General features: G+C 42.8%; 1 protein-coding gene across 4 annotated transcripts in view; it reads left to right on the top strand.

Annotated features, from left to right (window-relative positions):
• thrab (thyroid hormone receptor alpha b) overlaps positions 1–16,180 on the top strand; it is a 138,768-nt gene that overhangs the window by 39,722 nt on the left and 82,866 nt on the right. The window lies entirely within an intron of this gene.

The raw sequence follows: 16,180 nt of genomic DNA, 5'->3' as shown, positions 1-16,180 counted from the left end.
ACTCTTGTCAAAGCCAAAGATAGTCAGCTGTGATCATTTGGCTGCCGTTAATTCATCAAGCTGCAGCTGAGGAGCCGCTGACAGTCCTGTTTACCAGAGCCGTCCAGCACTGGATTTGCATCGGCTTTAATACAAATTCAATAACAGTGAGGGATTTGAATGCCTCTGAAATAAATCCATTTTGCATCTGAAGGAGAGTATTTGCATTTCTTTCAAACTGTTAAATTAAAAACTTTGATGTTTTGGTGGAAATATAAAAAATGACATCAAGCTTGGAAGGGCTGGACTTCCAAGTGCAGTTGAAAGGGGTTCAGCCAAAGTTCAATGATGAATTATACAGAAATCACAAGACTTCCAAGTGAACATGAGGCTGTTAGCAGAGCTCCTCAGAGCACATACTCTGAATAGTTGCTGTTCAGAAGTCTCCTCTGTCAGTGGGCTCAAGCTTTTGATTTGGTTTGGCTGCTGCTCTTAGTTTCCTCACCAACCTTTAACTACTCCACAATGCTAATGAATGCAAATGCACATGTATTTAAAAAGAAAAGTTCTGCTTCTCACTGGGCTGCATGAGCTGCTGTTAGCGGCGCGTTTCGTCCTCTGAAAACTCCGACTGTTTGCATTTTTCAGAACTAGTTTGCAGGAAAGCTTCATCTATAAAGGAAAGGTTCTGCGAGATGCAGATTTTTTTAGTCGTTAGTTGTGCAGAACAGACTAAACTGAGGTCCTTTTGCAGTTCCTTTTGGGTTCTAGGTCGCCTGAGACCAATCCACACAAAGCTGCTGCCTTTCCCTCCCTGCCGGCCCCCTCTCGCCTCCCTCCCTGCGGCGACACGGACAGGATGGGTTGTCTCCCACTGACAGATCGCTATCCACAGTGGGCTCATCTCTGCATTCTTCTTCACCTCTGAGAGAAAGGCTTACAGTTCAAGCGTGAACCTCAGAATGGCCGTCATCAGCCACTATAGCAATTATGACAGCCCCTCAGTTGGGGGCAAAGAGGGTCTTCTTCTGCATCGTCTGTTATGTAAAAATCTGTTGTACAGCAATAAAAGATGGTGCACATTGAAGACTCTTCAAGGAAAAAAGGATTGTTTTTGTTCTCTATGCAGATGTGCACTTTGCATAGTGTTTTAGTTTAAAGTTACAGCTCTGACTTCTTATTATTTATAAGCTGAGGTGTTGATTTTGGACCCAAAATTGCTGCAGTTGTTCCAAAGAAAGCATTTTGATTATTTAAAATGCAATTTTTCAATGATCACTTTGTATAATCCAGGAAACGGTGTCAGTTTCTGCCACTTTTGTGCCTGAGTTGGGGAAAGTAATCAGTGTCTGTAACTTTAAAGATAAAAAAAAAAAGGTTTTACTACAAAAACCTCTTTGTCCCTGAACTTTGTTTGAAACTAACAGTCAGTCAGGATCTTTGCCTCAGTGAAAAAGATCAAATAACCAGGCACAGAAAGATTAAATACCTCATGAGTGCTTCTGAGATCCTCTTCCACCTGCCGGCTGGATTTGTGTTGTGTATGACCTCATATGGTCCTGAAAGGGAGTGCTGACCCTACCCTACCCCCACGTAGGGAGGCGCCGACGGACCCCGCCAGAGGTCACTGACTGCGCCGCACAGAAATAATGTTACCTGGAAAATCCTTTCCCTGAATCTGCAGCCATCCAGTTTCACCCGAAATCACGAGCCGAACCTCTGACGGACTCACACTGAGCGGCTTGCTCGTGTCTCAGAGAGCTTTAAGGATGGCAGGGACTGAGCGGAGGTGTAGGACATGAGGTCATGTGACTTTGTGCTGGGTAATAATTTCAGCTCCACACTCATCAGGTGACGATCACATTACTGTGGCTGTGTGAGGGGCTTTAATGACCCCGAGACATTTCAAAGACATGAACATGAAATTATTTCTCTCCTTCTCTTTCAAATTATTGTGTTAGTCCAAAACTAATTTAAACAGTTTGGGGCCAGATCCCTCCTGCACCCAAAGGAGCTTCAGCGCTCAACATATGCTCCGATGTTCCATCATTTTGCCAAAACATTAAAGAGTTTGTGCTTAATATTAAAGCCGAATTCCAAATGAAGCTGCTCTCTATAATCTTTTCCCCCGTTTCGTTTGTCAGACCATTAAACATAAGAGAAATTGAGATTGAAGCTCAGCTTAAATTGCTTTTTAGACTGTTTTGCTCAAATAAAATCCTGATTTATTTATTTATTTTTTTTAAATTCATGTGACTTAAAGGCAACATCTGCGCAGTGATTTTGGCCGTACTTACAGAGAAAGTTAGTAACCAGCCAGTGTTCTCCAGCTTCACTCACACAATGCGGTGCCGCATTGTACTTCGGTCAATAACTTGATTTCTCTTCAGTGCGTGTGTACAGGGACGGGATCAGTGGCTAAAAGACCAGATTGACTTCTAATTGTAGCTCATTTCAGCTCTGCATGTAATCAAGCTGACTCTATAGTATTTAGTAAAGAACCAACAGGTCTGCTAAGCTGTATAAATGCTGCAGCTTTATCATCTTGTGCTCATAAACAGGGAAAATTCATGCATTTCCAGAAATGCTCCGATGGCTTTCAGAACATCTGCAGTGTTTCAGATTTGATGTGATCTTCAGGAACTATCCGGCTTTGATCAGTCCTCCGGTTACCACCTGTCACCACCTGCTTAACTCTGGCTGGCTTAAAGAAAGAGGCCACAGTGGGCTGCAGCCAGCTGTAACACGCAGCTCCAGCTGTGACTTCACTTGATGAAGAGTTGAGTGTGTCATTGTATAGAGCTGCAAGGATTGCCTCACCAGCAGGGACAATGCACTCTTACATCACAGACACCCATCCTATCTCTGATCTGATTGTGACAGTGACAGGAGAAGATTGATAACCCAGTGACGGTGGCACAGTGCAGTGTTATGTTCAAGTAAAGAATGTTCAGTTCTTTACTCGGGCTGCACCGCCTTTGGCTGCAGGGTAGCATTTAAAGCTGAACCCAAGCTCAGGGGGAGGGTGTGTCTGCCTTATGTTTAGCTTACATAACTGTAAAGGTTTAATATTTAGCAGAGGCACTTTTTTCTTGCATGTAGTGCACAAGGTGGAACTTTTCAGTTACAAGCTGCTTTATGTGCAGGAAGGACCAAACATCTTTGCTTTCCTTAGTTTTCAGATGTTTAAAGCTAGAAAAAAAAGAGACTTTTTTTGTTAATTAAAATGCTTTTTCTGTCTAATAAACGTGCTTAAGAGATGCAGCACATCGAAAATACAGAAATCTGTCATTTCTCTGACAATTCAAGTCTTAAAGCAACAGTTTGTGAACTGTTCAAATGTATTAAATCAGTGTGAGTCAGATGAGAGTCGTTGATGCTTTATGAATAAGACTCTCCTGGAGTCTTTCCCTCGCAACAGTCTGTCAATAATATCACTTTTTAAAACTTCCTGACTCACTTTTTACAGTTGGTACAAGCTGTTTTTATAGCTATAAGTGACCTTTGTAGCATCAGTGAACCTTTTTTAATCCGACTAAAGGCTGTAGAGACGGTCAGTGATCCAGCAGAGGGGTTCTGGCACCAGCTTGACCTGGTGCCGGCTGTGGTAACTTTACAGTAAAATAAGCATTATGAAATTATAGTTGCTGCGTTTCTTTAAAAAATGGAGGAAGAGGACAATCACCACACCAAATAATCTGAGAAACGCTGTTGGGAAGTGTTGTGGGTTTTACAAGCAGATGGAAATGTTTACCACAAATATCAGGGTACAATATCTGCACAGTGACAACAAATCTGAGGACTCATCTGCTGGCTCGATATGGCTGTGATTCAGCAGAGAAACCTCATACAAGTCCAGTAATCAGTGCCTGCTATTCAGCACAATCAGCTGCAGCAGGCTCCTAAAAATACCATCGCTGACACAGAAATGAATTCAAATCATTTGAACGGTTGCATATCTTGATTTTTTTTGGGAGAAAATGGCACCTCTGACGTCCACATTAAGAAGTACAAGCCAAATCTCTGGTGGATTTCCACCCAGGCAACCTGGAAAAGATGATGCCGTAAACAAATGAAAGAGCTGGGTCAAAGCGCAGCCGTGAACTCTTTGAAACCTAAGCATTGTTTCAGGGTTACAGTAGATGCCTACACCTAAAAAAAAAAAGCAGCAGTTGTGAGTTGTGACACATTGAGTTTGATGAAGTTTGACTTCCCCTCTAAACATTTGGACTTTTTGGAAAAAGAAAGCTGCACCAGTCATATCAGGACTTTGACTCATGCTAGTTCTCAGTCTTTTACTTTAAATCAGTCACGCTTTCATTTTTGATCCTCTTTTACATGCAGCTTCGCCCTTTTCTTACTGCCTCTGTGTAATTGTAGCTGCAGAGAGCGTCGCTGACATGTGGGAAGCCTTAAAAGAGAGAGAACTTTACATTGTACACCTCCACTGTGCTCCTTAATGTGGAGAAAATTGAAAATCCACAGAGGACAGCAGAAAAGCGAGCAGAAGAACTGTACAGAAGCTTGAAAAGGGTTTTGTGTGTGTGTGTGGTTGACGTGAGAGTGTGACATCTTTATCAACCTGCTGGATTTTCTTTGAAATGAAGGCTTTGTGTGTTGCAGCTTTCCTGTAAATCGAATGAGTCCCTTGCAGCGCCTCCAAGATTCTGCTCACATGTGGCTTTTCCTCTTATTCATGTGTTTTTCTGTAAAAAAACAGTTTCACAGCTTGAGAATCTGCATGAAATAGCCGGGCATTGTTTGAAATATTCTGCTCGACTGCAGGGAGCTCGTGTGGCTGCTGCAGCTCTTTTTGGTAACTTACTTTGGAAAATATGATTATGTTTGTGTGCAAAAGGTTGAATTGTTTGATTAGACTGGTCAAAGTTTGGTGATGCTAACTCGCAGCTCAACAAAGAAGGGATTGAGGCTCCACAGATGTGCAAACTGTACCTTGATTGGATTAGAATGGTGGATTTACTGTCTGTAAAGAATCAAGTTATCTTGAATAAACTCTCACAGCGCGGACGTGTCTGTGGTCCTGTAAGTGAACCTGTGGAAGCTCCGCCTTTTTTCAGCTGTTGCTTTGCTGAACGCTTTGCTGCCAAATCCAGAAAACAACAATGTGCTCTCTGCATTAAATAACTGCAGAGCTGAGACTTAAAAAGGGATGTGTTTGGCTCTCTGTCTGAATCAACTGTGTGTGTGTGTGTGTGTGTGTGTGTGTACAAATAAAGATGCAGTGTTTCCTGTTGTGATGTTGAAGGGGATATTTGTGCTTTTTCCTGTATGCAAACATGCTTTACATGTAAATGATGCTGTGGAGATTGTTGTGTGTGTTTAGGCTCAGTGTGTGTGTGTGTTCTTCAGATTATAGCTTCATCTCTGCTGTTTGAGCTCTACTCGCGCCTCAGATACAGCAGTTTTATTCCTCCTCTTTGGACCCAGGTGTCGTATCTAGCTTCTGCTCTGACGAGCAGCGCCGCTGCCCCGGACGTCCGTTCCACAGAACGTGCACAGCAAACACGGCCTCGCTTTGCACATATGTGGGCAAAAAAAGAAAAGAAAAGAGGGGAGTTAAGGGAATGGGCAGCAAAGTGGTTGCAGATGGGCCCGGCATACATTTAGAATCACACATATCTGAACCAGAGCCACATCGTGTGGTGAGTCACATTGCTCCCCGTGGTTTGTTTGGAGGAGCTCAACCACTAACTCCTATATGTCTCTCCTTGTGACAATAAGCACAAACAGCTTTTATGGGGTGTTGAGAGATAGTTGCAGCAATGGTCATAAGGGCTGCAACTAACGACTGTTTGATAGTCGATTAGTCATCGATTATTGAAACGATTAATCGACTAATCGGTTAATCACTAATTAAAACAATCCAAAACTGAAAAAGGATACATTCAAGCAATATTTTATCTTGACTTTTAACATTAACATTAACTGAAAATGCTAAGAAAAGTGCTAATTATTACTATTATATTACTATTTGTTTTTTCTGGCTGTGGAGGGTGAAATGCTCCCAGACCCTGGACACTTTTGGACGAGAGGACGATAATTCAGCCGCAGCCATTTCACTGTGTTTATACAGGTCATCTCCCGCTATTATTTACCGTGACGCGCATGCATCTCTAAGCAGAGATAGGCAGGAAGTGAGATGACTCACTCTGTACGAAAAATTATGTTCAGCTCGACAGCGTGAAAAGAGTGTGATGACGTAACCGACAATTAAATACGTTGGCGACTAATTATGTTATCGTTTTTTGTCGACTAATCGTTGCACCCTTAGTGGTCATGTGTTCATATTCAGGGGGTGGGGCTTATGGGGAAACCTGCTCTTTATTTTGAAGGTAAGGTTTTGAATGTGGTGCAATCTGCAGCATCAGACTCCTCCTGACTTACAGCCACTCATCATATTTGTTGTGAAGGCACTAACTAAAGAACTCTTAGGCCCCTGCAGTGTTCTGGGTTATGCTAATGACATGGCTTCACAAAGGAGCTGTCTGCTTTAATTAGGGAAGAGTGTTGGGCTCAGTTCTGCTGCTCCTCTTTCCGTTTCTTTGATATTCTTTGCCTTCTGCCACACACTGTGGGAAGAGGTGGACTAATCCTCTGAATCAAATGTGTCACCTACTCCCAGCAGCAATGAATAGAGCCCAGATTACCGGTAGACTCTAATCGCATTTAGCCTCCACGATGATAGCTTCTGCTCTGGGCTGGGCTCTGAGGCCAGGGTGATTTCATGCATGTTTTGAGCTCTGGTTGGGCCCAGCTGTTGTCAGGCACCTGTTGTGCCTCCTCTTTGCTTTTCTTTGCTGGATTCTGTGGAGCTCATAGTGTGAGCAAATTTTAAGGTCTGCAGAAACAGGCGGAGTCAAGTTTGTTTACATAAGCCCATATTTCTGTGGCTCAGTAAAGCCACAGCAAATAACTGTCTGTCGTCACCGCCTCTAATCTTTGTATCAGAGTGTTCAGGGATAAGATACCGAACCCCAATGACTTATTACTGCTTTGATGTTGTTTGCGTGCGTTAATATGGCTTATAGTGTAAGTGGTTGGTAACACAGCCTCAAACATGAAGAAGAATGTTCTGTGTCTTTCTTATGCAAAGCTTTGCTTTGCTTCTAATGCTTAAATGTTGAATTAAAATGCCTCAGCCACTTGTCATGATGATATTAGGAATATTACATGAAGTACATGAAACACTCAGGCAATCGTCGCTCATAGTTTGTTCTTGCGATTATTTGTACAACCCAGGTCCAGCAGCTGGTCTCCTGGTTGCCAGATGTTTACACACTGTTGTTAAAAGAAGGATACGTCATGATACACGTCCCTACTTTTTTGTTTGTAGATGTGTGGCTGCCATCCATTTCAAGCAGAGCTAATATTTTCCTTGTAATAGTAAAATGTCTCACACAGCTTCCCGAGTGTCTGTGGAACTGAGGTTGTATGTTGTAGTGAAACTCAAACATAACAATTATCTGTGGGATCAATTTTTTACGGCTGTCAGGCTTTATTTGTGTTGTGGATGTGGTGGTATTTGGTCAGTGGTGCAAAAAGCCAGACTAACAGCACCCTGGCCTTTTTACAGGGCTACAGAACATGGGCAGAGAAAATAAACAGCACCGTCTGTACATGTAAACCAGCTCAATTACAAGTACAATCACATCAACAGTGGTTACAGCTGTAAAATAAGTCATACGTACAAGGTCCTAACTTGGAATGACTTCATACTGATTTAATGTGTAATTTTCCTATGTCAGATAAAAAAGAATAATTGTAACATATTTGAACATATTTTAACATATTTAGACACCTAGACATCTATCTCATCCATACACACAGAAATGGAGTATTAGAGCTAGTTTTCTTGCTTTTTCCCCTGCTTCCATGTTCCTTTCTCTTTTTCTCCACGCATACTTCATGCAAATACAGTGTCAAGGGCATGGGGGCAAAGTTATTTGCAGCTTGACCAACACTAAATTTTCAGTCTGACAAGCTGCGTTGCATTGTGCTTTCCCAGTGTGCCATGGCCTGAATGTTAACCCGCCCCCTCATGTCTCCTTGAACTGTCCAGCGGTGGTGGGTCTCATCAACAAGGCCTTGTGTCCCCTGGACTTTGAGTCGTTTAGTCTGTTCTCTGCCATGTCTGTGATTATTTCCCTCCCCCACATCTCTCTTTAGTCATCCTCTTCCTTTTTATGACTGCTCATATATGAACTCAGTCTCTAACGGGGACAAAACGGGCGCCCTTGAAATGATGTGAACATGCAGACTTCCCCCACCCATCCACAGCCCGACTCGATCGACATACCAAGAATCTGAAGGACATTCACTGTAGTTTGTGAGTTTGAGGGCTCAGATATGCAAATCAGTGTATCTTTGAATAAATCATTTAAAAATTGGCTTAGGAATTGAATATTTCTGTCTAAATCTCAAGCTTTATAATTTTTTTTTTTTTTTTAACCTGGAAAAAAGACATGAATTAAAGTCTTTTTTTAAAAGGGTAAATCATCATCATAGCCATCAAAAGTCAAAGCAGTCAACATAAACCCATCATCAAAGTCATTTTGATAGACTAGACTTTGATTTAATATATTCAGAGAAACCAGCAAGATTGACATAATTTTTTTTAGTGGATTACAATGGATTTCTTGTTGTTTTGTTGCATTAAAAAAAAGTTATAAATCATACACAAGTTGCACGAGAAAGCTTTAGAAGTATTACGCCACACAGCAGGTACATAATCACATTATTAGCATTAAAGTGGGAAGTGACATTGGAGACATGTTGATTAGGTCTGCTAGTATTTTAGATTATTAGGAGTGGCCCCAGGATGGACCCCTGTGGAATGCCTCTGGTTTAGCTAGGAAGCCTTTTACCATGAATAGATCATTTTCAGAGAGTCCAGCACTGAGGAATCTTTGTTTCAGTAATGATAATTAGGAGGGGTGTCAGTCCACCTCCTTTCCACGGCTGAGGTGCCCTTTAGCAAGGCACCGTACCCCCATGCTTCCCGGGCGCTGTGATTGGCTGCCCACTGCTCCAGTGTATGGCATCCGTCTCCATGAGTGTAACCCCGTGCACGTGCATGTGCGTGTCAACATGTGCCAACCTGGATGGGTTAAATGTGGAGGAGAAATTTTGTGTGATACATGACAATAAAGTAATTTTAGGTAACTACCCCCAGGGGCCATTTTTAAAAGCTTTTCTCCCTCGTACTATTTGCCCTAGGCATGAAAACCAGATGTATAATTTACTGTTTTTCCTTATAAACCTTCTCTAATCTGGAATTCATTGTGTGATTTTCTGCTGAAAGCATTTAAAGTTTACTGAATAGGTGTCATTAGCTGCTGTTGTTAACATCTTCCTGTTTAATAGTTATCACCACCACATGTTATTTTAGAACATTTTTGTGTACATTCACAACACTTTCACCCCTCTTTCATGAGTTATTACTGAACATAACTCCAGTTGAGCCAAAAGAGATGGCAGTGACAAGTTCATCACATGCACTGATAGTTGACGAGTTACTGCAGCTGTTTGATACCCTTTTGCTTTCATTCTATTGGTTTGTGCAGGCTGCTGCTGTTGGGTCTTTTTCCGAAGACAGGGGCTTTAAGGCTTAAATTGAAATGATTACCTATTTTTTATGAGGGGGTTTGGTCCCAGTTAAATGCTTTGGGGTTATGGAGGTTGTGATGTGTGGGATTAGAAAATTAAACACCGCTAAGGAGCCCTGTTTTCATGTCTTATGAGAAAAGCTATTAGCATGAGTCGGCTTTATACTGTAACAGGCTACTGCAGATGGATTTTGAGCTCTTTCTCACAGAGAAGGACAGATAATGTTCATACAGTATCTTGTCTTTGTCATTAATTACGGTCGATCAGTTGTATTTGATGACATTTTCCCTTTGATATCAGTGCTCGGTATATTTCCTGGGCCGACTGTAGCGTTGCTGCACCGAATGTTTGGTCATTTCAGGATAGTAGAAGCAGTTTCCCCCTGTTCATGAATTAAATTATTTCTTTTTGTGATGAAATGTTTTGCATATGATGAATCTACCGGCTTCTTTGCTTTTATCCTGAAATTGTTGAACATGTTTGTGTAGTGAACGCCTCCCATCTTCAATCCGCTGTGGATCAGCCTCTCCTGACTTCTCTCTGTCTGGCCTAAGTGAGATCATCAACTTTAATATCTCAGTTCAGTCCAGTGTCTACTTCAAGTACCTCTGGAGACAACAAACGAATCCGATTTTGCTGAAATTGCATGTATGGTTTGAATATTTATTGATTAAGATCATACTTTCCCACACCAGCGTTTGAGCTCTTTATCATTTGCAGTTGGATGGCTCGCCATGTGAGAGGATCTTCTCCCTGAGGGCAGAGCAGTGAGGCAGGATTTGATCTTTTCCATCCGCCATCACTCACAGCCCTGACAGCCCAATGAATTCCCCTCACCCTTCCCAGCTTGCAGTTCAAAGCTTTGCATTTGCCACTAGAGACGGGGCGTAGTGGTGAACTTGGGGCCCACTGACAGAATTTACCCTCAAGATGTTTTCAGTTGAGTGTACTCTGAAGAAGGAAGACCTTTCCTGCTTCTGTTTTATACCTCTGCAGACCCATATTGATGGTGCTTTCACTCTGCCATTCCACAGATACTTGGAGGAAGCAGACAAGTTGCTTTTGTAGCTCACATCTCTGGGAATGCAGAACTTTTAAAGTTGCCGCAGGTTTTACCGCTGCATTAAGAAATGATTTCTTTTGATTGTATGACTGAAAATCAAGAGGGCAGACACTCCTTAAGTTCCTCAACAGTCTCTGAATTACCATCCCATCATTTTCCTAAATTAGTGAGCCAGCAGTCAGACTTTTAAATCTTAAGCTGTACTCACTGGGAATGTTTAATGGTCTCAATTTGAAAGTGTAAGCATGTGGTGGTGATGCTGGAGGCAGACGCAGTGATACACATCAAACATTTAGTCACGGTGAGCACAAGACCTCTATTATGAAAGCGTCCCCTTTGGATTCTCCGCCATGATTTCAGGCTGGATAATTCTAAGCTTTCAGATAGTTAAATATCCATGTTAGGCAGCTCCTTTAGGTATGGCACATTTAGCTCAAATGGCAGCTTGCAGTGCATCTTGGGAACAGCAAACCCATCCGCTGCTGACGTCCCCATATGATGCATGTAAATGAGCCTCTTTGTACATGAACCTACATAACCCGACAGCCTCGTATTGTTTACTTGTGGCACCTGTGGTTGCTTTGTTAACAGGAAGTTTACGACTTGCTCAGCGGCAAACCTGTGAATGCATCTGCAACTTCTAAACCAAGTGTCAAAATTAGCAATTATTTCCATTTCTTGGAAAGTTTGTTGCTCAGATCTTTCTTCTAAAGAAGCAGAGCTCATATCCGTACAGTTCAGTGTGGACGGCGTGCATGGTTTGGATTCGCCTCATTATTTCTACAGCACTTGCTGTGGGAATGGCTCAGATGCACTCTACAAGATGTCTGTCCAGTCAGTGCAGATGTAGCATAATCATGCCATCAAATGCTGCATGCAGATGGCTGAAGTCCAACCTGTAGTGGGACCCCCATCAACACAAGCCAAGCAAAGTTTCACATGTACAATTTAAGACGAACACAAGACAGTTTTATAGTTGGTGTAGAACATCCAGCAGACTGCAACACTTTCCATTGCAGTTATTTAGCACAGGCGTTAGCGTTAGCACAGCTATATGGGGTTCAGTATCGTGCCCGAGGGTTGCTTCAACATGTAGATGGAGGTAAATGGTGATTAAACCAACTATCTTCAAATGGTTAAGACTATCACTCTACCTCAATACGCTCCACCTAAGTTGACAGTGCGATGTGGAATCAGGATACGGAAACAGAGAAGACCTCTTCCTCCCATTCGTCCCTGATAACGTGACAAAGACAGCTCTGATAGGACTGCAGCACATCTGTCTTAAGGGAGGAATAAACCAGTCAATACAGTTTAGCACTGTTTAACCACGTTAGAAAGAAAGAACTGCCGTTTGCTGCATTTATGGGGCAGATTCAATCAGAAAAAAAGAAAAAAAGCACAGTTCAAGGGAATCTGACTCAGAAACGAAACAGAAGCTGAGTGAGAGTGACTGATTTGTTAACCAGTCGGGTTAATTAGTCAACCTACAGCTCAACACAATAATATTTATCCCATCTTAAAATCACTGAGGAATGATTGGTGGGAACGAGCTGACAGTTACGCCTCAAGAAATAAAGTGATGTTTTATTCCACAATAACAACAACAACAAAACGGACTTTTGGCAGGTTCTGTGAAATTCAAAACTCAATAACCAAATGATTCATTTATCTGCAATGCAGTCAAGGTGGAAGACATGAAAATGTTGCCTTAAAGCTTAACCAGAGGTGCGTGTCGAGCGTCGGCCCGGAGCGGAGACCCCCCTTATTTCTGTTTAAAGTCATGTAACAGTGATGTAAGTCGCTGGGATCGCCACACATCTGTTCACTTGAAAAACATCGGACCTTGAATTCTCCATAATTCGGTCTGTCCTCCGGTGCTTATCTTCCAGACCTCTGTTTAAACACAGGTTTCCAAGTTATTCTTTTTCTTTCTGTTGTGGTGGCAGCTTTGTTGGTTAGCCACCCTCCAGTCTGGGGTATTCATGTGGGGTCTCCAGCAGCCCAGTGCTGGTTAACCACCTGTCAGGTTCATGCCACCTCAGCATGGGCACTCAGAGATTTGGTCCCTCATGCTCCCTTTCTTCCCCTCCTTACAGAATATGATATTATTTGTTAGTTTAGCTCCTGCTGGAGAGTATCACATGACAGCTTGTCCATTCACTTTCTTTATTGTTCCCACTTACAGTGGGCTGCCTCCCTCTTTGTCGTTTTCTTTCACCCACACAGGCCTGTAGGGAAAGAGCCTCTCGGCTAATTAAAGACTTGCCGGTGGAATTCCACTGCGAAAAAAGGAGCCATTCAGGTCGGCAGGCTGCTGAAAAGGCTTTTCTGGCAGCAACGATAGCATTGCTGGGTGTTTGCAAATGGAAGAGGCTCCACTTTGAAACTCGTCCTCTTGTAAAGTCACCCAAGCTCTTGACTCAGTGTCGCGCTGCTCCGCCCTCATTGCCCTCGCCCCTCTGCTTGTGTTTTTCCGTCAATCATCCTCCGCTGCTTTGCATTGTGGGAGGACAGATTTGACCTGGCCGCTGTCACGCTCCGTCAGCGCAGGGGTATGATGGTTGACCTTCAGTCCTGTTCATGGCGTTGATCTTGTGTCTGTGTGGCATGTCTGACCCATATTCTTTGAAAGCATTTGCTCCTTTAAGCAGCCATACTCTGCACTGAATCCACCAGCTGAAAACCTCCACACAAACTCGCTGAATGACCCTCAGCCTCATGTTTAAGCAAGATTAGTCATCTTTAGAGACTCTTTCTTTCTCTAAACCTCCATCTATTGAATTATCCATCCATCCTTTCCTCTCCAGAGCACTTCTGTGGGGAAATTGATTCCTTAGGCAGGGGGGAATTCCCCTCCTGTGGCATGTGAAGTGCAGCCCACGCTTTTCCTTTCCTTTCCTTCACATAAACACACTTTTGCATTAGAAGCGGGTTGTATGGATTAGATTCCTTCAGAGTGTAACACGTTTTCTGAATTAACCCTTCAGAGAATTGATTGTGAAAGCTGATTGTTGAACTTTGCAGCAACAACGGCTCTCCCACAGAGGAAGGAGCGTCCTGTGTGGAAGCCGTTTTATGACTTGTGTTGGAAAAAAAAACAGATTCGGGGAAAATACATCCCAGTGCTTTTTGAGAAGATTTTACTGTTTTAGCGAACTTCTCAACGTACTCACATCGACGTACAGAAAGACAAACACACACACGCTATGCATTCATGGCATTTCCTGTCCGTAAGGACCGTAAAGACATTAACAGCTTCCTTCTTCCTTTACCTTCTGAAAGCGCTGTCAAATTCAGGTTATTCTTTCCTTCCTCTTTCTCACTTTCACAGATTTGCTCATGTTTCCTGAATACTGTCCCTCAGTCATTCCCCCGGTTTGTCAGTGTGTGCCAAGCAGCTGTCTGTTGTAGCCAGCAAAGCTACATAAAAATGTGTTTTTCTGTCCCTGACACGTTCCCGTTGAGACCCAAAACCATACTGAGTTGTAGCAGGGATGCTGACATACTTTAGGGCTTCAATGTTCGATCAAATTTGAATCAAACAGGCTTGTGTTACATATTTACCATCAGGAAATATAGATGAGATGTGTAGAAGGAGAACACCACACAGTGATTACAGACAGTCACATGGGCAGAAACCCCACCAAGCAGGGACTTCCCTGCCCTCTATCCTGTCAACTTTTTCGTCATCATATCCTGTCATAAAGGCAATAAGAACGGTTTCCTGTTACCAATCGTTGAGCTAAGACGTGCCAAACACATCCAGTTCTTTACTTTGTCTGTAAACATGAGGCTGATGTCCGTTCTTCAGCTTCAATCGGAGCAATATTCAGGTAGTCTTTCAGTCCAGCGGGTATTTGGCAGATGTTGGCAGCTGACAGAGCAACCAGTTTGCTCTCTGAGACGACATCTTTGTTCTTTTTAAATCAGTATGAAAGTATAGAAGAAGAAGTGAGTGGAGATGCTGGATCTACTTTTCCTGTTTTTAAATGGTATCAGAGGAGTATCGCCTTTCACTGCCAGCTTTTATGGACCTTTGTCCTCCAGGCTCGTTGTTTTCACTTGGCTCAAAAGCCAAATATCTGCCTGGTTGTTTGAGTTTGCCATTAAGCCCAGAATATGAGCATCGACAGAAGCTCATGAAAGCGAGGACAATAAACAAATGGCGTTAATTCTCCACTCACGTCACATTAAACCATATCGGATTAACTGGAGATGTTACAGATATTTTAAATCTGCTTATGGAAAACACCTTTTTTTGAGACTGCTGTCGCTGCCGTCAGAGTAAGAAGCTTATCGCTCAATTGATGTATTATGTCTGAAAGATGGGGTCTAAGAGGGCCTGGCAGAGAGGAATTAGTCTATTATTATTCCTAAAGGAATTATATGCATTATGCTCTTTCTTCTTAATGTGTTAATTCAGTTTAAAGTGAACTATTATTGAACTAATGCCATTTTACACCCACCGAAACAATTAATTCCCATTGCCAAGTAGTGGGTTTATCTTCAGTGCCTGAGGTCCTGTATAATTCTGCAACCCAGGGGCCAATCGTGTGACTAAAACAACATGGAGGGCTGGCATTACACCGCATCCCACAGGCTGTGTTTCCAATAATCACCACTCTCTGAGAAAGTTGACCGTTTTTCACTGTTTTTGGCCGGGTGGCGGCCGTCGGCCCCACACAGCAGGACGGGGAATAAGTTGGACGCTTTCTCCTGCAGACAGATGTAAAACACATCTTTTTGTTTGTGAGTTGTTGCCGTCAGCGTCGGATTCTCGCTGCGAGATGTCATGGTCGGTAAAATGAGTCTTTCTGTTCAGAAAACGCTGGCCGTTCCACAGCATCCTCGGTGAACATCGGTGCACGCTCAGGTGTCTGGTGGCGAGCCAGAGCCGAAAACTTGCCACGTCTTTTGACTCGGGATTGAACGCCATGAAAGACTTTGACATTTCACTCAAAAGCCAGATGTTAGCGGGTGTTTGTGGGGTTTTCTGATCAGTTTAAAGGAATTTTGCCCTGCTGTTTCTCCAACTTTTTTGGGAATAGTCCTCTTTTGGCCAAAGGTTGATTCTGTTTATTATGTGGTGTATGTAGAGGCATTATTTGGTTAAGCTGCCCTTTGCATACCCAATCAGCTTTACTGGGTACGGCACCAGAAAGCAAAGCTATCCTGATAAAATGTGACGCCAGTGACTTTATGTTTTATGAAACGGCTGCAAAAGATTGGAGCTGTTCCCTAAATGGAAAAGTTCTGACTTTAAGTGGGGAAAATGTTGGTTTCCATTGTTGGATTTTGATTCATTGTATCCTATTGCTGCAGTGAGTGTGCAGCATGATATTGGAAGGAGTTTTATTCCTACCTGGGACTGTGGAGCCTGTTGGTGGGCTCGAGAATGTGTGTCTCGGGTGGGTTTTTGAGCATGACCTCTTTTTCTTTGCTTAAGTTTGTTGTTTTGTTATTTTCGATCAGAAAAAAAGGGAAGAATAGCTTAAAATGCGTGTTTTT

The sequence above is a fragment of the Leuresthes tenuis genome, unplaced genomic scaffold (genome assembly GCF_036924035.1).
Source record: "Leuresthes tenuis unplaced genomic scaffold, fLeuTen1.0.hap1 SCAF_20, whole genome shotgun sequence".
Lineage (NCBI taxonomy): Eukaryota > Metazoa > Chordata > Actinopteri > Atheriniformes > Atherinopsidae > Leuresthes > Leuresthes tenuis.
This window is presented reverse-complemented; position numbering and strand designations above follow the sequence as displayed.